Source organism: Monodon monoceros, unplaced genomic scaffold (assembly GCF_005190385.1).
Source record: "Monodon monoceros isolate NGI ecotype Baffin Bay Population unplaced genomic scaffold, NGI_Narwhal_1 Super_Scaffold_20, whole genome shotgun sequence".
Classification (NCBI taxonomy): Eukaryota; Metazoa; Chordata; class Mammalia; order Artiodactyla; family Monodontidae; genus Monodon; species Monodon monoceros.
The window spans coordinates 48,349,713-48,375,763 of NW_021703777.1; the positions used below are offsets into that span (position 1 = coordinate 48,349,713).

At 39.3% G+C, this 26,051-nt stretch overlaps 1 protein-coding gene across 13 annotated transcripts in view; it reads left to right on the plus strand.

Moving 5' to 3' along the window:
• Positions 1-26,051, plus strand: part of LOC114902613 (cytochrome c oxidase assembly protein COX18, mitochondrial) — a 168,617-nt gene that overhangs the window by 69,226 nt on the left and 73,340 nt on the right. For 6 of the 13 annotated variants that reach the window (XR_003795554.1, XM_029234972.1, XM_029234970.1 and 3 more), the window contains one exon: positions 9,771-10,094. The gene's annotated coding sequence lies outside the window, so the exon portion shown is untranslated. Of the gene's footprint in view, positions 1-8,267; positions 8,428-9,770; positions 10,095-11,476; positions 11,567-19,736; positions 19,849-23,198; positions 23,926-26,051 lie in introns of those variants that run through there. The other 7 variants (XM_029234973.1, XM_029234974.1, XM_029234976.1 and 4 more) reach the window with 7 other exon arrangements.

A 26,051-nucleotide genomic window follows, 5' to 3' on the forward strand; every position in this document is an offset into this window, starting at 1 on the left:
GAGAGGGGAAGATGAAATATTCTAAAAAGGCAGAAAACTTACCCAAAAGAGAGTTAACCTGATAGAAATAGTTAAACAGGAAGAGATGCAGATGCCCTTAAATGGCATGGGAGATTAGATCAGTTTCAAAATAAGACGAAGCTGCATTTCTCCCCTGTATACCTGAATGTAAAGTCTGTGGCATGTCTTTGCTACACTGCCATATGCGTTTTCATTGAGCCAAATTATGTGATTCAGGCAGTTCTTTTTCACACTTGATCTAAACAGATGAAAACCCTGTGGAGCAAATTACAGGATGATTCAGTGCAGGAAACACACTTTCACAAGGAAACAAGAATCATGAGGCCATGGTATTCATGTGTAATGGGTTCACCCACAACCTATTAAACAGAAGTCCTTGTGGAATAAAAGCAGCTTCCATAAATCTTAATAGTTTTGACAAGCTGAGAAGCTTGAGTCAGCCTCACTCAGATGACTTCAGGGCTCCAGAAGAGTTCCCCTTGTCCCCACTTTTAAGAAAAAAAATCTCCTGACAGATGCTGTACTTTGCTTTTCAATCCTAAGTTAAAGCCTTTATTTTCCATTAAAATGCATGCAAATTGACTTAATATTAACTTAAAGCAATTTTCTCCAACTGTATTTTGAGTAATAATGTCTGCCAACAGAGAGAATTTACTGTAAGATACTTGTTTCTTAATCTTAATTATTCAAAGATATGGAACCGTTCAAATTAGAACTTCGGTTAGCATCTCGAGCTAGCTCTGACCACTTCACTGCCTTGGTATTTTCCAGGCTAAAGTTATCCCCACCACAGGCATTTATCACTTCCAAAGCCTCCAAAATGGAGACAGAGTGAACTAAAAAGCTAGTACCATGCAGTTCGGGGGAAAGGACATGATTAGTTATTGAATCAGGTCACATCCTAGTGTTGTTTTTCACTTAGCCAAAACCTTAAACTGAGTCTCATTCATGTAAAGGAGATAATAGGACTTCCTGCACTGTTGTAGGGAAATTTAGTTGGTTCAATATGTGTAAAAGTTCCCTGTATTTCATACAGTTTGTCATAGTTATTCTAATTTCAGGAATTGTTTATAAGAAAGTTATCTAATATATGGAAACACTTATGTACACAGACCTATTTGGTGCAGCATTATTTATGTATAAGTACAAATAAAATAAGAAAAAGAGAGGGGACTTCCCTGGTGACGCAGTGGTTAAGAATACACCTGCCAATGCAGGGGACACGGGTTCGAGCCCTGGTCAGGGAAGATCCCACATGCCGAGGAGCAACTAAGCCCGTGCACCACAACTACTAAGCCTGCGTGCTGCAAGTACTGAAGCCTGCGTGCCTAGAGCCCATGCTCTGCAACAAGAGAAGCCACCACGATGAGAAGCCCATGCACCTCAATGAAGAGTAGCCCTCGCTCACCGCAACTGGAGAAAGGTGGCTTGCAGCAACGAAGACCCAACGCAGCCAAAAATAAATAAATACATAAATAAATTTTAAAAATACATTTATTAAAAAAAAGAGAAAGAGGAAAAGACACAGCTCTTTGTCTGGTAACTTTTTTTTTTTTTTTTTGTGGTACGCGGGCCTCTCACTGTTGTGGCCTCTCCCGCTGTGGAGCACAGGCTCCGGATGCGTAGGCTCAGCGGCCATGGCTCACGGGCCCAGCCGCTCCGCCACATGTGGGATCTACCCGGACTGGGGTATGAACCTGTGTCCCCTGCATCAGCAGGCGGACTCTCAACCACTGCGCCACCAGGGAAGCCCTGTCAGGTAACTCTTGACCTTGCTTTCTAAGTATCCAGGTTTGACAATTATCAGTCCACGAAACAGAGTTCACCCACAAATTTGAAAAAGTGTTTTTGGAGTAGCTATATTTTCCCTTGAGATCTTATACTTCTTCCCTGTCTATCCCCATGTGTCTTTATATATCTGTGTGTGTCTGTATTTTCTGTGCTAAATTCTATGTGCCAGGTACTCACATGGGAAGCAACATAGAAATGCTGTTTGTTGACTGTTAAGCCTGAGAATAGAAAGATACTGAGTAATTAATTGCCCTCCTCTTTCCTCCCTCCCCTCCATTTCTGTCTCTGTCTTCATCACTTCCCTCTCAAATGCACACAATCAAGAAAGCCTCACCCAGCCCTTTACTCTTGTCCTTATGTTCCCTATCCTCTGTCCCTACCATCCCATACTTACAGTTTTCTCCTGCTTCATGTACAAGCTAAAGGGTCTTTGAACTTCATTTCCAGTGCTCCTTATTTCTGGCACCCATATACTTGGTGTCCAAGCTTCCAAAGGGCAGAAATTAGGTCATAAATTTGTGGATTTCTTACTCAGAACAGGAATCATTGCGTTTGAACAACACATTGCCTTTTTACAACACTTAGTTCTAGAAAACTGATGGTGATTCCTGTTCAAATGCAAAGAAATTTTGGCCAGTGAAGATATGATTGATTCCACTGTATGCATCTATTAGCAAATCCATTTTAGTGTCTATTTGAATTCTCTTTTGAAGCAGTATTTTTTTTTACATATTATTGGTGCCCTCATTAATCAGTTTAATAAAATTTTTGACGTGTGTTAACTTTATATTTGTGTGAGTCGTGATATTAGTCTTTAAAAAATTATACCTTAACATAGCCAGTGGGGAGGGGAAACTAAACCATTTAATTTCTAATATTTAGGGTTGGTTTTGCTCTAGTTTTTTGGGGGATGGGGGGTGGGGGAGACAGGCTGTGTTCATCACTAGTTGTTTAACAGTAGATAAGGGCCTTGCTTCATCTGAGCCTTAGTTTCCTCATCACCTTCCCATTCTTAAAATGCGGGACTCTCCCTCAAAATGACCAGGAAAACCGTTCTGTGTCTACTCAGCTTTCTCCAGGTAAAATGTTCTTTTCAGTATTTCAGTTTTTCCCTGGTTTTATCTAACTTTAGTGCTGTAAACAAGGAGGCTCTAAGAAAGAGTGAAAGGTAAAGTTAATGGTTATTTGAGAAGTTTTGGTGAGTCTTTGTTGGAATTCCTCCCAGAAATTGAGACAGTGGATGACTCTAAAGTGGGTAACAAATGTTTTCCAAAGTGAGCTACTTTCCAATTCTTTGTTTAACTAATCAGTTGATAGATCGTTAAACAAATTTTGGTTACAGAACCCTGTATTAGTTTCCTGGGTCTGCTATAACAAAGTACTACAAACTGGGTAGCTTAAAACAACGGAAATTGATTGTCTTACAGTTCTAGAGGCTAGAAATCTGGTACCAAGGTGTCAGCAGGGCTGTATTCTCTCTTAAATCTATAACGGAGAATCCTTAGCCTCTTCTAGCTTCTGTTGTTTGCCAGCAAGCCTTGGTATTCCTTGACTTGCAGATGCATCACTCCAATCTGTTATCAGATGGCTATTCCTTGTGTGTGTTTACCTCATCTTCCCTCTATCAGTCTCTCAATTTCCCCTTTTTATAAGGGCACCAGTCATATTGGAATAGAGGCCTGCCCTGTTCAGCATGACCTCATCTTAACCTAACTAACTGCACCTGCAACAACCCTATTTCCAAATAAGGTCACATACTAACATATTGGGAGTTAGAACTTCAACATGAGTTTGCGGGGGTGGGGGGGCAGGAGAGGGGTGACAATTCAACCCATAACAAGGAGAAAGTTAGAATTCTAGAGGAAAGAAATTGCCAACTCCAAGCCAGATAATTGACCAAGAACCTTGATAATTCTGTATGTTCTCTGGGGTTTTTTGTTTTGTTTTTTTCAGGCTCTAAGTCAATAAAATTTGGGAGTTCAGCTGAGTCCCTGGGTATTCATCTTTGGCTGGAGAACTGTTTGGAGGCTGGGTAGGTCCATCAGAAGCATAATTCTCTTCCAAGGTGGCTTGGCATATGGAGCTCACCATGGGTAAAGGTAGTGGTAATGTGTGGGTGAGCCAGCGGGAGAGGTAGGTGAGTCCAGACACAAGTTGAAAAGGACATTTCTAATCTGGATTCACTTCCCAGCACTTCATAGAAAGCAATTCTTACTGGACCCGGGGAAAGTACCTGTCTTCTCAGTAGAGTGGTGACCCTCTCCTTCCAGAGTCACAGATTTATGAGTTTTCCTGTTGATTTCTTTATTTTCATCCCCCTAGTTGCTTAGAGGAAAATCAGGATAATTTTGAATGTAGAGCTTTCAGCCTAAGGTCTTTTATTGCTCCTGAGTTTGTGATTTTGGGTATTACTCATATCTTTACATGCACAAAGTAAGCTTGAGTTGTTATGTGGTCATTAATTAATCAATTAATCTAAGTAAAACCTTCCCTGTTAGGCATTTCTTGTATCATCTTTCCAGTGAGTTTGAAACCAGGTTTCCAAATAACTTCTGACCATGAAAGATCCTTTGGCTTAGGATTCATGGTAGAGAAGTTCACGGAAAGCCTAGGGGTGTTAACTTCTTTCCCGGCTGTATTCCAGCTGGTTTTAAATCCCTCTGCTTCCTTTGGCTTTCCCACATCACCTCTTTATGTGGGTGTTATAGGAACCTTCCTCTCAGTGTCCAATAAAACTCACCCCTTCCCTCCTAATCTTGCTACAAAAAGTTGGAAAAAACCCGATGGTAATCTTACCTTAAAATTAAGGCCAGAGGATAGATAGAGGAAACTAAGAGGATGAAGTTAGGAGTGGTTATAATTTTTCACATTGAACTGTTTGTGAGCAACAGCCAGGAAAGAGCCCTACAGAGGGGATGGCCCTTTATGAGTTCCTTGGAGGAAATCTGTGTCTCATGAGAATTAGAAGTTTGCCTAGAGATTTGAGAAAGGATTAGCAGTTCATATGTGCTACCAGCCAAAGGCAAAAAGGAAATTGTTCTTGTGGGTGGTCAGAGGTCCATGGAGCCATGGGATTGCCTGACAGAGGTAAATATCAATGAGGAAAAATAAAGAAGGGATTTCTTCTAAGCAGACAGCTGGACTGTTAAGTCATCCAAGCACTGAGCACTGATGGGGATGTTCAAGTGTGGAGAGCACCACAGTCTCCCAGCAACCCCAGAGATTAGGGTTCTTGTCTCTGTTCTGCCATTAACTAGTTGGAGGATCGAGTACAATCCCTTCATGTCTTTGAATCTCTCCTTCCAAACTTAACACTCTTTACCATTGGTTCTGGTTCAAATAACTTTTTCATGGGTCTGTCCTTTTGCCTGAAAGCCCTTTTGACCAAAACTTTCTTTAAATGCATATATATGCATTTGGGAGGAATACTATTAGTGCTGTTACGAATACTGCTATTGGTGTTGTGCAATGGGGGCAGCTCTGTGACAGGCACCACAATTTGAGTGATTTATATCTGTCACCTTCTTTAATCCTAACAGTGATCCTAAGAAGAGATAGGATCATCCTTTACAGCTGGGGAACTGAATCTCACGTAGGTTATTAAAGTGTTCAAGTGGAAATGGACAGTTTAAAAGCACCCAACCAGTAAATAGGGCCAGTGGAAATGGGACTCAGACAGGCTGATGAGATTTTGAAGGTGGGAAAGGCCTGTGATGAGGGGTGAGCCGGTGGGGGCTCCCTTGTTCAGGGAAGTGACCGAGGGAGGCATTTGGGAGACAGAGGAGGTTGCTGAGCATCTCAACGAAGAACCAAAAGACAGGGAAAAGTACAGAAAAGGAAGGTGCTAGGAGACAAGATTCTCACTAAAAATTATCTTTACTCCCCTTTATATAATTGTGAAAATAACACATGCACATTGAAGAATAATCAGACAGTACAGAAAAAATTAAGCAACCGAAGAAAAATATACTATAGACCCTTTTCCACAATTATTTTCATTACTGCATATTACCTTCTAATTTTTCTCTAATGTTCCCATTTTCCTCAGGCTGCAGTCTGCTTAATATTAAATCATAAACATTTCCCCATGTTGTAACATAGTCTTTTTTATTTTTAATTTTACTTTTTTAAAATAAATTTATTTATTTATTTTTGGCTGCATTGGGTCTTCATTGCTGTGTGTGAGCTTTCTCTAGTTGCGGTGAGCGGGGGCTACTCTTCGTTGCAGTGCGTGGGATCCTCATTGCAGAGGCTTCTCTTCTTGCAGAGCACGGACTCTAGGCATGCGGGCTCAGTAGCTGTGGCTCACGGGCTCTAGAGTGCAGGCTCAGTAGTTGTGGCACACGGGCTTAGTTGCTCCGTGGCATGTGGTATCCTCTCGGACCAGGGCTCGAACTCGTCTCCTCTGCATTGGCAGGCAGATTCTTAACCACTGCGCCACCAGGGAAGTCCCACATAGTCTTTATTATTATCATTTTACATGGTAACATACTATTTCATCATATTATGTATAAAAAACCATTTCTCCATGGTTGGATATTGGGAGCTATGCGGTTTTATGGGCAACTTAAAATAGATTTTTCATAGGTGGTATTTCAGTTCATTACATCTGGAGGAATCTGGTTTCTAGGAACCCTCTTGGGTTCAACGGACCTATAGATTTATTAAAAATGAGAGTTACCCAGTATCTATTCCACCAGCCATTTGTAGAAGATAAATATTAGAAAGTTGGTAACATGGAAATAGTATTCTAAAAAATAGAAAAAGATAAAAAAGGAATAAAGGAATGGAAAGTGCTCTTTGGGTGTCAAGGAGAGTCAACGAGGAATTTAAGACATCAACAGAGAGATTAGTGACTATAATAATGTATTTCTGTGTTCTGTATTAGAAGACATTAGGCATAGTCTGTGCGAAATGAAGCCAGAATTCCAAGTAGAAATGGAATAACTTTAAGAAAACTTTTCTTGGCACTGTAAGCTCACACATGTACTTTTATATGCTACAAAGTTGAAAAAAAAAAAGAAAATTCTGAAGTCCTGAGGCCATAGCTATAAAAAAAATTAAGGTTTTAAAGTAGATTTGTGAGAGTAAGAAAACATGTGTTACGGTACGCTGCTGTTCTATACAGTGCTTTTGCATGCTGGCAAACGTTCTGCTTCTACTAATGTGAACAATTATTTTTGCTGGCAGAAATAGTTCAAATAAAAGTAGAAGCAAGCCACCATTTCTTAACATAGTAAAGCTGAAAATTTCAAACATTTAATGAAAATTTTTTACACATTTATTTCATTGCTATTCAAGGGAAGTAGTAGGCATTCCATGAAAGTTTGTGTTTATGACAAAAGTAAATTGCTAGTGTAAAGGTATTTGGAGGCTAAAAGTATGATAAATAGGAGATGATGTAGAAAGAAACAAGTGTATCTATTTTAAAACATTATTATTATTAGCTTCAGCCTTCTCTGACTCTGACAAAACTAGGTGAGTCTGGAAAAGACAGGGCGAGTAGACTACCAAATATTCATTCATTTCTTCTTTGTGTTTAATGGAAACTGAATTTTGCTCAGTGTGTCCATGGGTCCAGATAAAATACTTTCCCAGACTTGCTTGCAGTTAGGGGTGACTACATGACATTTTCAGCTGATGAAATAATTAACAAAACCTTCTAGGTTCTTTCCCTTTGCTCTTTCTTCCTTCTCATTTTTGCCTGGAAAGCAGGTAGTGAGGGTGAAGGTAATGGCCAACCTGAGAACATCTCACAGCAAGGATGAGGAATTAAGCTACATAATGAGAATGGGGGAGTGAAAAAGAAGTAGGATCCTGGGGCACCGATGACACCATGGAACCACTGGACCACTCTTCTCTGTACTTCGTTTTATGTGAGGCAAATTATGTGAGGCTGTTTGGTTAAGCCACTGTCATCAGATTTCTGTTACATCCAGTGCACACAAATCCTAAATGATGCAAAGCCCTTGATATAGTCTCTTTTTGTAACCTATATTTTTATTTATAAAATATGATAATGATAATGATGATAACCATTATGATAATGATGTGTTTAAGGATTTTTGTTCTCAAACCCTCTGAGCTATTAATTACATTAATGAGTTAACAGTTGTAAAGTATTTCCTCTTGCTCATCACTGTATTTAATGCCAAAGTGTCTGACACATTGTGTGCACTTAATAAATATATATTTACAGGCAATTTGGAAAGTTGTTTTGGCAAATTGTATGTATATATACACATACACATTCGCACACATATCTTTACATAAATGTATATATGAGCAAACATTGTATATAGTTATAATTATAAATTACGTGTTTAAAAATACTTGTAGGGCTTTAAAATACTCAGATATGAAAGAATTACTCTATGAGAATAATTGCCACTATTTATTTACTTTCCAATTAGGATTTGTATATGGCTGTGATAATGGACATTTTTGTGTTGCAGTGAACTCTAAGGTTTTAGACAAACATAAGAGAACTGATTGGCTGAAAGGGAGTTAAGGAAACAGTGACTTTGGATTCCCTCCAGCAACATTTGTCAGACCACCTGAATAAGCATTCTGCACAAATCATACAAAACAAAACACACAGGATTTTAAACTCAGGTACTTTTGGAAATACAGAGTGTTATACCATTCTTTTCCTGGTGGTTCAAGGTCCATTAAAGTTGCCTGTAGTAGAGAAATCTGTTCGACTTTGTTTAATCCAGCATTTCCCAATCTTTTGTGTGATTATGAAACCCTTCTTCCAAGTTACGTCAATTAATACCCATTGGAAACATGTGACGCATACTCTGGGAAACCCTATAATACAGGGACCAGAAACATGTAAAATTACTACTAGTATTTAGTATTGACCTAGAAAGTCTAATGCAGTTAAATAATAATCAGAAATAAGACATATGATTTTTGGAAAAGGGGAAAAAATTAAGACTTTTTACAGAAGACAGAAATTCCTATTTTACTGTGAGAGTGGGATATTTACTTTGTTCTCTACTTTATCTCTGATGGCCAGAGTACCTGTGTAACACATAGGTGCTCAATAAATACTTGTTGGTGGAAGGAAGGCTTAATGAAGAGAGGAAATCTCATGAGAAACCAGTATGCCAGAGAAACACCCTGGGAGATCTGTCCAAGAGCCATGGCTCTATGAGCTTTCTGGAGATTTGAACATGCCTCACATACTGCTTTTTCTCCAAATTTTCATTGTTTGGAATTTTGAGATTTATAAAAATCCAGTGATAGAAAATATGTGGACTTGATAGCTATCAATCAGATTCCGTCTCAACATAGTACTCCAGGAAAAACAAAACAAAACAAAACATAGTACTCCAGGTAACTACTACCAATTGATTGGAGTAGACAAGAGACCTTATTGCCATCTATAATGTAAGACTTAATATTCTTTTTTTTTTTTTTTTGCGGTACACGGGCCTCTCACTGCCGCGACCTCTCCCGTTGCAGAGCACAGGCTCCGGGACGCACAGGCTCAGCGGCCATGGCTCACGGGCCCAGCCGCTCCGCGGCATGTGGGATCTTCCCAGACCGGGGCACGAACCCGTGTCCCCTGCATCAGCAGGTGGACTCCCAACCACTGCGCCACCAGGGAAACCCAAGACTTCATATTCCTTTTTTCCTGGTCAAATAACTGCAATTATTTTATAATCAGACTCACCTCCCTAGCATTGGCTGAAGACAGGTGATTTTTCCCCCCTCAAATACTGTTGTGGTAGTTTTAAAATAATCACAATTTCTTTGACATTTCTCTCTTTGATGGAGGGAAACTAGTTCCCCTTCCACTGAGTATAGACTGGAGTGGACTTAGTGAATCTCTTCTAATAAAAAGAATATAATGGGAGTGACAGTGTGAAATTTTGAAGACTAGCTATAAAAGGCACTGTGACTTACTGCTAATTCTCTTTCTCTCTCTCTCTGTTTCTGTCTCTCAGATGATTCACTGTGGGAAAGTTAGCTGCCACATGGCAAGAAACCAAGGTCTCCTGCAGATAGACGTGTGTGAGCCATCCAGCAGGGCTCCTCCAGCCCCAGTCAGGCCTTCAGGTGAGACTGCAGCATCTGCCAACGTCGTAACTACAACCTAATGAGGGGCTCTGAGCCAGAGCCACCCAGATAAGCCGCTTCTGAATTCCTGACCCTGAATAGAAACTGAATAATACATGTTTACTGTTTAAACCACTACGTTTCAGAGTTATGTTTAATGTATAAAAGGATAACAATACAATTACATTAAAGTTTTTTAAAGAAATAAAACTCATTTACAGCCTCTTTTAAAACGCCCTCTCCTGTATTCCCAATTTCACCACGTTGGTGTTGCCGACTTTGCTACTTATCCAGCAATACCTGCTTTTTTCTTTCTTCCAAAGCAGGGTCAGAAAACCCTTTTTATAGAGGGCCAGATAGTAAATAGTTTAGGCCTTGTAAGCCATGAGGTCTCTGGCGCAATTACTCAACTCTGCCCTTGTAGCATGAAAGCAGCTGTAGACAATATTTAAATGAAGGAGTGTGGCTACGTTCTAATAAAAGTTTATTTATGGGCGTTGAAGTTTGAATTTCACATAATTTTCACATCACGAAATGTCATTTTTCTTTTGGCTTTTTTCACCCACTCAAAAATGTAAAAGCCATTCTTCACTTGTAGGTCACTTAAAACCAGGCAGTGGGCCAGATTTGGCCCATGGTGTAGTTTGCCAATTCCTGTACTAAAGTAATAGAATTCTTGATATTTAGCTGGCACATGGATGCCCAACATAAAGACAACATTTTTTTCAGACAGTAGCCATGTAAACACGCTATGGTTAATGGGAATTAGGTATAAATGATATGTAAAAAATTTGAGTCATGCTCTTAAAGGGAAGTGGTGGATTCTCCCCTTTTATTCCCCCCCTTTTCACTTCCCACTGGCTAGAATGAAGGTCACCTTGGACCATGTGGATGGCAGAAATGTCCTTGATATAACAAATAGAAAGAGCCAGAATTCCTGCCTCTGGGCCATGTGCAGTCACACTGTTATGAGAATGACAAGTCAGACTACAATTGTTTTGTACAGGGACCTCTGTTTTTAATTCCTTTTCACACTTTGCCAAATCTATATTCTAACTAATTCAGCTGGTTAGACTTTGGCTAACATCTCTAAATGTAATGACAGGTTAATGTGTAGTACTTTCAAGAAGCACTGCAGACAGTGATTAACAGCTATGTGTGGAGTTAAAAAATTCATTCTTGGTTCCTTATCAAGCCAGGATAGTCTGGATATAGGACAGCTTTGACGTTTTTAAAACCAGAATTTCTAAATAATTGCAGGTGTTTGCCTTTTCTTCTGATTGTTGATTTCCTGTAGTTTGGAAGTGAATATGTCTTTGTATTCCTTTTCTCCTCCGTCTATCACACTTATGGCCAAGGCAGGAACATTATTAATTGGGAGAAACATAAACAATTTACTCCTTATAATCTCTGAGGAATAATTAATGCACATTGTCTTTTGTGGAGCTTATTTATATAAATGAATGGGTCTAAAAGTTCACCCTCCCGCCACCCCCGTGGTCCTATGGATTTTCTCAGTTATATGATAGCTGAAAGAAATTGTAGGTATAAGAGACATACTTATCTTGTGAGCATATTTTATTTTCCCCAGCAGAACTTGGGGGGTCCCAGGCTGTGAACAACAGTGGAAAAATGATCCCACAGTCTCAAAGTCTGGAAACCACTCAGAGACTCATCAGCCACCACTTGGCAGCACCAAAGGATCAGGCATTGTCCAAACACAATTGTTGTGAGCTCTCGTGCTGACGTACAGTATTTCCCATTCATCTCTTTCCCCCTTTTCTCTCCTTTTTCTCCTCTCCCCGCCAGAAACCAAACTAGCTTGGACTAGTCTTCCAAGTGCTGGCTGCTGGTGTCCCCGAGAGATTTCAGGGAGAAGCAGTCTTGGCTGAGGGTTAGAGCCAGAGGCCGACCGGGGAAGGGAACAATGTCTGGGTTTTGAGAACAGCTGGAGCTTCAGAGGGAGAAAAGCAGCTTGGCAAATGAGGAAAGAATGTGCTTGTCACTTCAAGAGGCAAGAAACTTCGATTTCCCTCCTGCCTCTGCCAACAAGTGTTTATTGGAAAGGACAGAGTGGTGGTGATGGCAGGTGACTTTGGTTTGGATTTTATGGAATTTTTCGTGTTTATTTTACCTTTTCAAAGAAAAGATAAATGTACAAATCCCACAGTTAACTATTCTGAATTCTGCTTGTGTTTTTATTGGAGAAGTGAGTGTTGTTCCTCAGAGTTATTTTTAAGAATGCCACCCCTGGCCCATTTTGAAACTGCTTGCTTTCCTTGCATGTAAGCTAATATATGTGATAGGGATTTTGGAGAAAAGTAGCAGAGTGTATTTAAATGGAAAGTGAAGGCCCAAGGGAGAAAAGATCCTGTTCTGAGAACACGAGAGAATTTACAGTTGGAGGAATCAGATGGACCCATTTAGACAAAATAGGAAAGTTTTAGCTGAAACCAAAGGTGAGCTTATGAGAAGTTTGACATAGTTGGGGGGAAACATTTTTAAGATGTCATACTCTTTGGTCATGTTTTGATTTCTCTCTGATTTTCTTGGATTCTTATGGAAATGGGTAGAACAACAGAGACTGTTTTCCCATTCTGAATTCCATTCGTTAGACTTGGAAAGTGTGACCTGATTTTAAGTATCCCTTTTTAAATGAACAAAAAGACAATCCAATATTAATATTTGAAAAATAATGTTACCATTTTAAAATCTCTTTCCTCCCTTTCTGAACTCTCAACATTTTTGCCTACTTTCAGAATTCTGCCTTTAATTGTACTTAACTGCTGTTTTTTTTTAAATTTGGCAGTGGGAATGTTGGTTAGTTGGATCTTGGGACATAAATACATCTAAAAGTTAAAATGGGGAATAAGTGGGAGTATTGGGAAGGGAAAAAATATTTCTTGAGTTCTACCTGTGTGACAGACCCCTTTACTAGGTCCTTTCCTTGTTAGAATCTGTAAAGTAAGAATTATTATGACCATTTTAAAGAAGGGAGACTGAGGCTCAGTGAGGGTCTTTATAACTTGTCTAATATTACCTGATATTCTATTCATGGTAAAGTCAAGTTATCTGGATTTAAACTTAGTTTTGATTCCAAAGTCCATATTCTTTCCAGTGCCCCGATTTTGTCCACATAATAATATCTGGGTTGATTATGTTCAAACTGATTAATCATTAAAAATTTATTAATCAGAAGTAACCTGTACATATTATTTAGGATTCCCCTTTTGCTGGTGTGTTGTGATTCTAGGTAATGAGACTTTATTACAAGGATTCAAGGGACTACAGAGTCTTCAACTATATAGTTACTTTGCATCTCCAAATTTCCAAGACTGGAATTAGTACTCTCAAGAAAAAAAATAATCTGATGTGGTCTCTTGTCATTACCCACAATGCAGTTCCTGGCCTGGCAAGGTTCACCAAACCACTTTAGACGTGGTGGCTTCCTCCACATCCAAACTGTGCAATAACTTACCTTTAACTTGGGCACTCTTTTCTGAGGCCAGAGTAGAAGTTTCACAAGGCGTATCTGGTGTAAATCATTGCAAATTTTTTGGAGGAAGTGTCTCTTAGGGCTGCTGTTCTTAGAAGGAGATTATGAGCAAAGCAGGAACTTGGAATTTTGTACCTCTTTCCCAGCACGTGAAGAAACAAACTGGATGTAAAGAAGTCATGAAAAGAAGCCAGTGAGGGCCTCCCTGGTGGCGCAGTGGTTAAGAATCCACCTGCCAATGCAGGGAACACGGGTTCAAACCCTGGTCCGGGAAGATCCCACATGCCACGGAGCAACTAAGCCCGTGCGCCACAACTACTGAGCCTGCCCTCTAAGGCCTGTGAGCCACAACTACTGAGCCCTCGTGCCACAACTACTGAAGCCCATGGGCCTAAAGCCCGTGCTTTGCAACAAGAGAAGCCACCACAGTGAGAAGCCCGTGCACACAACAAAGAGTAGCCCCTGCTCACAGCAACTAGAGAAAGCCCGTGCACAGCAACGAAGACCCAACGCAGCCAAAAAATAAATAAATAAAAAACAAAGAGCCTCTCCTGTGGGTTGACACAATTTTTTTGTTTTTTGAATATCTGCTTTGCGTGAATCATGGTGAGAATATTAAGAATCATTTTAGAAACTGGAAAAATTCTTAACCCAGAGAGATCATTACTTTGCATTGCTGTGTTTCCACATACAGTAAATTCAACACAAACATGGCTTAGGGAGTATCTTAACCACTCTGGAAATGTAGAAGTATTTCTTATAATCCAGAATATTTAATTAAGCAGAACTTCAATTCCCCAAGCATTCTGAGTAATCAGTATTTTCCTTTGTGAGTTTCAGATGAAGAATCATTTGCATGATGACATATCTGGGTTGTTCAATACACTTTCTTCTGAATCTTTCTTTAGCATGATGTGAGGTATACTTGGGAAATGTGCATTTAAACAGTAACAGCAGTGATTGTAGTGAATTCCAAGTGGGGATTTCATGCTCTAATTTCCGTGAATTGAGGGGTAATATTTTTACGTTATTGTTTTCTATAATAAAACCTAAACCCAGCTGCACATGTCTGGCAATTTAAAAGTTTCAATAAACTAATGCTTGATAATAATACTGACCTATTTCTCCTAAGGATTAAATAAGTAGAGGTTTTATTTTACAACTACTTTTTAAAATAGTGTGTTATCATGTAGAACCAATGCTACGGGTATAATAGAACTTTGCTGTTAAGTCAATTGAGTAAAACATGTACAGAGTTTTTTCTCTTGGCCAACACTCTCCTTTATAGGGCAAAGCAGATCGGAACAGTTGACCAGGGTGTTATATCTGCATAGGCCCCACATTGCTCTTGTCTTTTTTGTAAAACTGAATATATCTTTTTTTTTTATCATCTTTATTGGAGTATAATTGCTTTACAATGGTGTGTTAGTTTCTGCTTTACAACAAAATGAATCAGTTATATATACACATATGTTCCCATATCTCTTCCCTCTTAAGTCTCCCTCCCTCCCACCCTCCCTATCCCACCCCTCCAGGCGATCACAAAGCACCGAGCTGATCTCCCTGTGCTACGCGGCTGCTTCCCACTAGCTATCTACCTTACGTTTGGTAGTGTATATATGTCCATGCCTCTCTCTCGCTTTGTCACAGCTTGCCCTTCCCCCTCCCCATATCCTCAAGTCCATTCTCTAGTAGGTCTGTGTCTTTATTCCTGTCTTACCCCTAGGTTCTTCATGACATTTTTTTGTCTTAAGTTCCATATATATGTGTTAGCATACAGTATTTGTCTTTCTCTTTCTGACTTACTTCACTCTGTATGACAGACTCTAGGTCTATCCACCTCATTACAAATAGCTCAATTTCATTTCTTTTTATGGCTGAGTAATATTCCATTGTATATATGTGTCACATCTTCTTTATCCGTTCATCTGATGATGGACACTTAGGTTGTTTCCATCTCCGAGCTATTGTAAATAGAGCTGCAATGAACATTTTGGTACATGACTCTTTTTGAATTATGGTTTTCTTAGGGTATATGCCCAGTAGTGGGATTGCTGGGTCATATGGTAGTTCTATTTGTAGTTTTTTAAGGAACCTCCATACTGTTCTCCACAGTGGCTGTACCAATTTACATTCCCACCAACAGTGCAAGAGGGTTCCCTTTTCTCCACACCCGCTCCAGCATTTATTGTTTCTAGATTTTTTGATGATGGCCATTCTGACTGGTGTGAGATGATATCTCATTGCTGTTTTGATTTGCATTTCTCTAATGATTAGTGATGTTGAGCATTCTTTCATGTGTTTGTTGGCAGTCTATATATCTTCTTTGGAGAAATGTCTGTTTAGGTCTTCTGCCCATTTTTGGATTGGGTTGTTTGTTTTTTTGATATTGAGCTGCATGAACTGCTTGTAAATTTTGGAGATTGAACCTTTGTCAGTTGCTTCATTTGCAAATATTTTTTCCCATTCTGAGGGTTGTCTTTTGGTCTTGTTTATGGTTTCCTTTGCTGTGCAAAAGCTTTGAAGTTTCATTAGGTCCCATTTGTTTATTTTTGTTTTTATTTCCATTTCTCTAGGAGATGGGTCAAAAAGGATCTTGCTGTGATTTATGTCATAGAGTGTCCTGCCTGTGTTTTCCTCTAAGAGTTTGGTAGTTTCTGGCCTTACATTTAGGTCTTTAATCCATTTTGAGCTTATTTTTGTGTATGGTGTTAGGGAGTGATCTAATTTCATACTTTTACATGTACCTGTCCAGTTTTCCCAGCACCAGTTATTGAAGAGGCTGTCCTTTCTTCACTGTACATTCCTGCCTCCTTTATCAAAGATAAGGTGACCATATGTGCGTGGGTTTATCTCTGCGCTTTCTATCCTGTTCCATTGATCTATATTTCTGTTTTTGTGCCAGTACCATACTGTCTTGATTACTGTAGCTTTGTAGTATAGTCTGAAGTCAGAGAGCCTGATTTCTCCAGCTCCGTTTTTCATTCTCAAGATTGCTTTGGCTATTCAGGGTCTTTTGTGTTTCCATACAAATTGTGAAATTTTTTGTTCTAGTTCTGTGAAAAATGCCCGTGGTAGTTTGATAGGGATTGCATTGAATCTGTAGATTGCTTTGGGTAGTAGAGTCATTTTCACAATGTTGATTCTTCCAATCCAAGAGCATGGTATATCTCTCCATCTATTTGTATCATCTTGAATTTCTTTCATCAGTGTCTTATAATTTTCTGCATGCAGGTCTTTTGTCTCCTTAGGTAGGTTTATTCCTAGATATTTTATTCTTTTTTTTGCAATGGTAAATGGGAGTGTTTTCTTGATTTCACTTTCAGATTTTTCATCATTAGTGTATAGGAATGCCAGAGATTTCTGTGCATTAATTTTGTATCCTGCTTCTTCACCAAATTCATTCATTAGCTCTAGCGGTTTTCTGGTAGCATCTTTAGGATTCTCTATGTATAGTATCATGTCATCTGCAAACAGTGACAGCTTTACTTCTTCTTTTCCGATTTGGATTCCTTTAATTTCCTTTTCTTCTCTGATTGCTGTGGCTAAAACTTCCAAAACTATGTTGAATAAGAGTGGTGAGAGTGGGCAACCTTGTCTTGTTCCTGATCTTAGTGGAAAAGATTTCAGTTTTTCACCATTGAGGACGATGTTGGCTGTGGGTTTGTCATATATGGCCTTTATTATGTTGAGGAAAGTTCCCTCTATGCCTACTTTCTGCAGGGTTTTTATCATAAATGGGTGTTGAATTTTGTTGAAAGCTTTCTCTGCATCTATTGAGATGATCATATGGTTTTTCTCCTTCAGTTTGTTAATATGGTGTATCACGTTGATTGATTTGCATATATTGAAGAATCCTTGCGTTCCTGGAATAAACCCCACTTGACCATGGTGTATGATCCGTTTAATGTCCAGTTGGATTCTGTTTGCTAGTATTTTGTTGAGGAGTTTTGAATCTATGTTCATCAGTGATATTGGCTTGTAGTTTTCTTTCTTTGTGACATCCTTGTCTGGTTTTGGTATCAGGGTGATGGTGGCCTCGTAGAATGAGTTTGGGAGTGTTCCTCCCTCTGCTATATTTTGGAAGAGTTTGAGAAGTATAGGTGTTAGCTCTTCTCTAAATGTTTGATATAATTCGCCTGTGAAGCCATCTGATCCTGGGCTTTTGTTTGTTGGAAGATTTTTAATCACAGTTTCAATTTCAGTGCTTGTGATTGGTCTGTTCATATTTTCTATTTCTTCCTGATTCAGTCTTGGCAGGTTATGCATTTCTAAGAATTTGTCCATTTCTTCCAGGTTGTCCATTTTATTGGCATAGAGTTGCTTGTAGTAATCTCTCATGATCTTTTGTATTTCTGCAGTGTCAGTTGTTATTTCTCCTTTTTCATTTCTAATTCTATTGAGTTGAGTCTTCTCCCTTTTTTTTTTGTTGAGTCTGGCTAATGGTTTATCAATTTTGTTTATCTTCTCAAAGAACCAGCTTTTAGTTTTATTGATCTTTGCTATCGTTTCCTTCATTTCTTTTTCATTTATTTCTGATCTGATTTTTATGATTTCTTTCCTTCTGCTAACTTTGGGGGTTTTTTTGTTCTTCTTTCTCTAATTGCTTTAGGTGCAAGGTTAGGTTGTTTATTCGAGATATTTCCTGTTTCTTAAGGTAGGATTGTATTGCTATAAACTTCCCTCTTAGAACTGCTTTTGCTGCATCCCATAGATTTTGGGTCGTCGTGTCTCCATTGTCATTTGTTTCTAGGTATTTTTTATGGCTGAGTAATATGCATTGTATGTATATGCCATATTCTGTTTATCCACTCATCTGCTGATGTCTTTGATTAATTTTTAAAATGGAAAATTACTTAATAAATACAGCCCAATAAAAAATACTTTCAACATGGGATTCAAAAGGGAAAATATTAAGATTATGAGATATAAACTCTGTATAGCAACCACTGGATCTCCAATAACTAGTATATTTTATGGCACATAGTAGATACTCAACTGATACTTATTGCATGAGTGAATGAATAAACCACTGTAATATGTTAAAAACTGACTTAAATATAGAATAAATGCTCTCTATTGCACAAACCCAAGTAAAAGACAGAGCGCAAGGGAGCTCAATAGCATCTACCCAGGTCAATCATAAGGGCACAAAGCAGAACGGAGAAGGGTGGATCTGGAGGGGCGAACTGAGAAAGCCAACATATGCGTCAAGAGTCACTCGAGTCGTAAGTGGGCAAGTGGCTGCATCTCTTATTCAGGGCTGTGTAAGCATGAGTGTGCTTCCCCTCATTAAACCTCTTATATTCTGGCTATTAATGTAAGGAGTTAAAAATAGCATATAAAAACTAATTATTTTGATTAATATACAGTTACATTTTTGGAAACTGGGGATATTTAAGACCCACAGAGTGACAGTAATGTGAAACTTTAGAAAAATTGAAACTTACCACACAATGTACATCATATGCCCTGGATCTGATTGCAAAGAAGCAAAATGAAATTAGTAGAAATTTTGCCAGTTTAAGGACTCTGGGAAAAGATCTTGTGCTGAAAGAACTCACTACACTTTTGCAAACATAAATCAACTTTAAGACATAATTTTCCTCAAATGGTTAAAGAATGAATGTACTTGTTAACCTATTTTATGGACATAATCAGAACACTTTCACCACCCAAAGCACTGTTCGGTTATTCTACAGATTGTAATGAATTTGCTCTGCTTTAGAATTGCCTTATGTCCCATATGCTATAATTTTTTAAGCTGGGAGTAATTTCATGATGCTTTTATTTAGCTAGCTTAAGATTTAAACATAAATGCTTATAAATAATTTTTTAACAATACTTTTGTGATTTATGGACTTGCCAGGAAATAGATGTAGTCTATATACAGAGCAGTTTGACATATTTTATTGAGAGAGAGAAAATTAAGAGGTTGGGAGAAAGAAACATACGTGAGTAAAAAACATGTAAATCATATATGGGAAATGGCTAAAGAAATGGATGTAATTTAAGTTAAATAAGGGGTGTTTGAAGACCAATTAATATGGAATTAGTATGCTGACTAGATCTTTCTCTTTACTAAGGGCACAGGATAATGAACTTAAAGAATATAAGTTAAGGATATGATTACTGGATTCAAATAGACTTGGGTAAGAGTCCCATCTCCAAACACTTGCTAGCAGATTATAACTTTGGCAGATTCCTTAATTATCTGACCTTCAGTTTTCCCATATGAAAATACAGATAATAACAATAATTACCTTATCATGTTGTGGGGAGGATTGAATGGGCTCAAATCTGCCCCCTGATGCACAGCAAACATCCAATAAACGTAAGCTACTTTTATTTTTCAAAGTCAAGGACAAGTTAAATATTGGAGAGGATCATCAAAGGAGTAAGTCTTTCCCTTGAGAGCAGTTGAGGATATGAGAGGGTCATCTCTGTCTGCAAGCAACATTCTTCTCCAGGTGATCCATTTATGTATTTTTCTAGTCCACAATCCTAGAAGTAAACTATAAATAAGGAGCAACTGTTGTAAAAATACTTCTTATACTCTTTCAGTGTTGGCTTGCTATCTCTGGGAAGGAAAATTTTGCTACTGAAATTTCATGTTTGTCACTCTGAAAGTGGGTTGGAATCAGCCTGGCTGCTGATGGGACTATACCGACGTTTCCAGTTGGGAGTCAGTGTCTGAGGCATATGCTGCTCTTCATGCCCTGCTCTTATCTCTCGGGCAAGCCTCACTATTTCAGTGAGACCAGCCATATCTGCCAGTATTTTCTCCAAAGACAAGGATGTCTACTTTGCCTGGGCATATGGCAGGTGGAAGGGCCAGGGGATTGACACTCCAGGAGTAGCCCTCACCAATGACTGTTGGAGTTGGTGGATGAGTTCTTGAACTGCTTTACTCCTTGGGTGAGAAAATATTCATTTACACTCTTTTCCCATGGGAACCATCCCAGTCACTCACATGGGACTGGCTTGATAATTTACCTTCATTGGCTGCCTTATCTTCCTTGGCTCCTTTCCCCTACTCCCCCTCCAGTGTTTGGGGTCACCTCTCAAGTAAATGGCTTGCATTAAAAATCCTTGTTTCAGAGTCTGCTTTGGGGGGAGCCAAACTGAGGCAGGGCGTCAGTGACTTTCTTTTGTAATTTATTTATTTTCCAGCTTAATTGACATATAATTGACACACAATTGTGTAAGTTTAAGGTGAAAAATGTATTGATTTGATAACATATATATTGCATCTTTCATGTTTTCATCACAATACAGATCATAAGAGATTTGATGCAAATGGGAAAGGAGAATGTCCATTCATTTTAATTACAAACATGTTATTTAATACAGGCATACCTTGGAGATATGGCAGGTTTGGTTCCAGACCACCGCAATAAAGTGAATACAGCAGTAAAGCAAGTCACACGAATTTTTTGTATTCCCAGTACATATATAAAAGTTATGTTACATTGTACTGTAGTGTATTAAGTGTGCAACAGCATTATGTCTAAAAAAATAATATACATACCTTAATTAGAAAATACTTTATTGCTAAAAAATGCCAACCATATTCTGAGCCCTCAGTGAGTCCTAATCTTTTTGCTGGTGGAGGCTCTTGCCTCGATGCTGACGGCTGCTCACTGATGAGGGTGGTGGTTGCTGAAGCTTGGGGTGGCCGTGACAGCTTCATAAAATAAGACACCAGTGAAGTTTGCTGCACTGATTGACACTTCCTTCCACAGACAATTTCTCTGCAGCATGTAATGCTGTTTGACAGCATTTTACCCATAGTAGAACTTCTTTAAAAATTAGAGTCAATCCTTTCAAACCCTGCTGCTGCTTTATCAACTAAGTTTATGTAATACTGTAAATCCTTTGTTGGCATGTCAATAATTTTCACAGCATCTTCACCAGGAGTAGATTTTAGCTCAAGAAACTACTTTCTTTGCTCATCCTCATTCATTAAAATTTTATCGTGAGATTGCAGCAATTCAGCCACATCTTCAGGCTCCACTTCTAATTCTAGTTCTCTTGCTATTTCTGCCATGTCTGCAGTTACTTCCTCCACTGAAGTCTTGAACCCCTTAAAGTCATCAATGAGGGTTGGAATCAACTTCTAAACTCTTGTTAATGTTGGTATATTGACCTCTTCCCAGGAATCACAAATGTTGTTAATGGCATCCAGAATGATGAATCCTTATCAGAAGGTTTTCAGTTGACTTTGTCCAAATCCATCAGAGGAATCACTATGGCAGCTATAGCCTTATGAAATTTACTACTTAAATAATAAGACTTGAAGTTGAAATTACTTGTTGATCCATGGGATGCAGAGTGGATTTTTATTTGTTAATAGACATGGAAACAGCATTAATCTGTTGTAACACCTCCATCAGAGCTGTTGGGTGATCAGGTGCATTGTCATTGAGCAGTAGTATTTCAAAAGGAATTTTTTCTGAGCAGTAGATCTCAACAGTGGGCTTAAAATATTCAGTAAATCATGTTGTCAACAGATGTGCTGTCATCCAGGCTTTGTTATTCCATTTATAGAGTACAGGCAGAGTAGATTTAGCATAAATCTTTTTTTTTCTTTAGCATAATTCTTAAGGGCAGTAAAGTTTTCAGAATGGTAAATGAACATGGGCTTCTACTTAAAGACACCAGCTGCATTAGCCCCTAATAAGAGAGTCAGCCTGTCCTTTGAAGCCAGGCATTGACTTCTCCTCTTTAGCTATGAAAGTCCTAGATGGCATCTTATTCCGATAGAAGGCTGTTTTATCTACATCGAAAATCTGTTGTTTAGTGTAGCCACCCTCATTTATGATCTTAGCTAGATCTCCTTGATAACTTGCTGCAGCTTCTACATCAGCACCTGCTGTTTCACTTCGCACTTCTATCTTACGGAGACAGCTTCTTCCCTTAAACCTCATGAACCAACCTCTGCTAGCTTCAAACCTTTCCTCTGCAGCTTCCTCACCTCTCTCAGCCTTCACAGAATTGAAGAGAGTTAGGGCTTTGCTCTGGATCGGGCTTTGGCTTAAAGAAATGTTCATGGCACCCCAAAACAATTACAGTAGTAACATCAAAGTCACTGATCACAGATCATCATAACAAATATAATAATAATGAAAAAGTTTGAAATATTTAGAGAATTACCAAAATGTGATACAGAGACACAAAGTGAGCAAATGCTGTTTAAAAAACAATGGCACTGATAGACTTGCTTGATGCATAGTTGCCACAAACATTCAATTTGTTAAAACACGGCATCTGTGAAACAATAAAGCAAAGGGCAATAAAATGAGGCATACCTTTACTAGGTGCCAGACACTGGGCTAAACACTGGTGGCATAAGACATGGGTCCTGCCCTGGAGAGACTCACATTCTATTAGGAAACACAGACATAGCAATCCTTCATTAAAATCCAAGGTGACCCATGACTAAGCAAACTGAGTGCAAAGTGCTTATGGGAGTACAGATGGGAAAGAAGCCCAGAAGGCTGGTGGAGGTGTACTTCAAATTCTGTGATATTTCTACTAAAGGATGGGTAGGACTTTGGTAGAATAAGGTTGAGAAGAGCCTTCTAAGCAGGGAAAACATCTTGCATAGAGCTTGAAGATGCGTGAAGTGTTTGGCTGGACAGTTGGAGAAAAGTTTATTGTGGGGTAGAAAAGTGGCAGGAGATAAGGCTGAGAGAGTGGAAGAGCCTGAACATGCAAGTTGTAGAACAGATGATAGCATGGGGAAGGACTTGATGCATCAGAAAAAGCAAGTGCCATCATGCCTTGTTCCAACACTTTCTTTCCTTTATGTCTCCAGGGCAAGGAGAAAAGGGAGAGAAGAAGAAAATTCACAACAGAGGCTGTGTATTTTCAGCTACCATTCATGAATGATGATCATTTGCCAGGCCCTTCCCAAACCTTATCCCATTTTATCCTCTTGATAAGCCTTTGAGATAAGACTATTAAGACCTTTCACTGGTGAGGACATTGAGGATCAGAAGAGGTCTAGCGAATTTTAAAGTTCAGAGTTCATGATTGCCTGATTCCAAAGCCATTAACCACTGCATTATACTACTTCTCTTTTCGAAGAAGCAAATGTGGGGTGGACAGAAGTTGCTGTGATTGTTATTGTCTGGATTGGTGCAACAGCTAGGTGGAGGCCACTGAAAAGAGAGCCCCAGTTGCTGACTTCTGCTTATCTGGGGCAACAAAGAAACCAGAAGGAGTAGCCATCATGTTGAAAGTCATTTGTTTTTATTATTTACTTTGGTGAAGTCTCCAAGAAGTATTTTGGATTTGGAGTATTTGTTTGTTCAATAAATTCATTCTTAGCAATTGCTAAAATCATCCAACGGAGGAAGAAAGAATAAAAAATTAACTTAAGTCACAACAATGGCAATGCCAGTGCTATAGAGCAAGTGAGTTTTGGCCTGTGGTTAATCATTTCCTCTAAGAGCCTTCATACAGTACCACCGTTAATTCTACAGCACTTCAAAGTTTATCTTTTCTTTTGTAAAAGCCTTAAATAAACAAAATCATAGCTTTTCTGCTATGTTCCCAGCACTTTTGAACTATTTGATTTCTTTTGAAGTTTAATGGTTGTCTTCAGAATCTAGTTACTTGAATGAAAATGTTTGCCATTAAATTGTCAGTTAACAACAGCTCAGGAGAAAGTTGACCTAATTGGCATGACTTTTAAGGTTTTTTTCTATTAACACCATTCTTAAATCGAGATAGACAAAAAGATAAAATGGACCATATCTTTTCATAAATAATGAAAAAACAGACATTTAAGTGCTTTTGAAAATGCTAAGCACCATGCATTCTCATGCTACACTATAGTAGAACAGGGAAGGAGTACAGAGACAATCTAGGAAGTGGGATGCTCCCTTTTAAGCATGTGATCAAAGCATTAATGAAAAACCTCTGCAAATTCCACAATAATTGATTCTCAGTCTTCTTCTAGACTAGTAAATAGTCTTATAACAACAATCTACTATAGTCAGTGCAACTTAAAAAATTTTTTTTAACATTAAAAACATTTTTTTTAAACATTCCATTTCTATAATGTATTTTAAAATACCCACATCATCAGGGGCCCTAAAATCTACACTCCAGAGTTATAAGAACATCATGGAATGTGGGGGCTGGACGTTTTGAGCAGTAATTGTTTCAGGTAGCAATCTTATAGTCAGCTTTAAGTCATTTTCCCATCAGCCACTTGAAACCCTTTAGAACTAGGACAGTGTTCACTCTATATCACAGACTCCCAGTGGTCTTTGAGAAACAACCTGGAAGTTAACTTGCTGCTTGTGATGATGGGTGATTCCTCTTTAGGCCGAAGAGGAAAAAATCTGATACATTCATCTAAAAACTTTATTTGCTATGGGAATTGCTTTGGCTAATGCAACTTTTAAGATCTGTTGGTTCACTCAAAGGTCAAGGAACATTTATATAAGGAATCTTCAATAGCATTCTTTCAGCTTGGCAAGCCGTGAATGCCCTGATGCCAGTTTTTCCCTCTTTTGAGTATTAAATTTGCGTACGCCTTCATTTGAATTCCCACCAAATAGTGAAATTGTTTTCAAAATATGCAGATAACTTCGTGTAAAGCTAGAGACTTTTCTTCTACTTTTATGTCCTTATGTCCTGACCCTCCTGAATAAGTCCGCAATAAGGGTCCCTCTGCCCAGTGTCGTTTGAGGCAATAGAATGAGACTGAGTTCGGTCAGAAGCAAAGGAAAGCTTTATTCTTTGGTAAGAGACTGGAGAGGTGTGAGCTTGCGCCGCACATCGCCCTCCCGCTGCTCTAGCCGACAAGCCCTGGGCAGGGCTGCTTTATGTGGATCTCATCAGCGGGGAGGGGAAAGAGTGGAGTTCTCGCGCGAGCGAGGCAGGCACAGCTGTGCTGCTCAGGTTCCATATTGCAGTGCCGGGTGCAGCGTCTGTGCGCACGGCCCGCCGCAGCCATCTTGGATTGTGGTGTGACGCAGCGCTTTTGCGTATGGCCCGCAGAGCTGTAGTGTTGGGCACAATGGTTTTGCGCTGGGAACTCTGGTTTGAGGGGTCGGGGCAAGGCCTCTGCCCATGGCCCCCTACGAGCAAGTGAAACTAGACGAAATACAAAAGAAAAGGAAAAAAGGTAAGATTTTATTACTCAGATTCTGTTGTTATTTCCCGGGAATTGTTAATGGGCTTTGCCGGTGACAAATCCCCCCTCTGTCTTTTGTCCTGCTCCTCATTCTTGAGTGGTGCAGGTCCCTCTGTAACTATTTCCTGCAGGTTTGGGACATCGTCATAACCGCGGGGAGAGGAACAGAGCTTCTCCCCAGCCGCCTTTAGACGTTTGTCCCCAGGCCTCAGCCCAGACTGCCTGCATCCCTGAGCGACCACCATTTGTTTAACCTTTTGGAGACAAAGAACACCGGGACTATTTAAAATTCATGGCCCAGGTCTTCCCTGGTGGCGCAGTGGTTAAGAATTCTCCTGCCAATGCAGGAGAAACGGGTTCTGTAAGGTCGGATCTTAATAAACGGCACCGCGAAACAGAGGAGAGCTTCAAGTGAGCTTTATTAGGGAGCGCTCCCGGGCGAGGTTCACTGGTCCGAGAGAAAGGGGCCAGAGAAGTCGCACCCGGGCGAGGGTTGGGCAAGATTTTATAGGGGAAGAA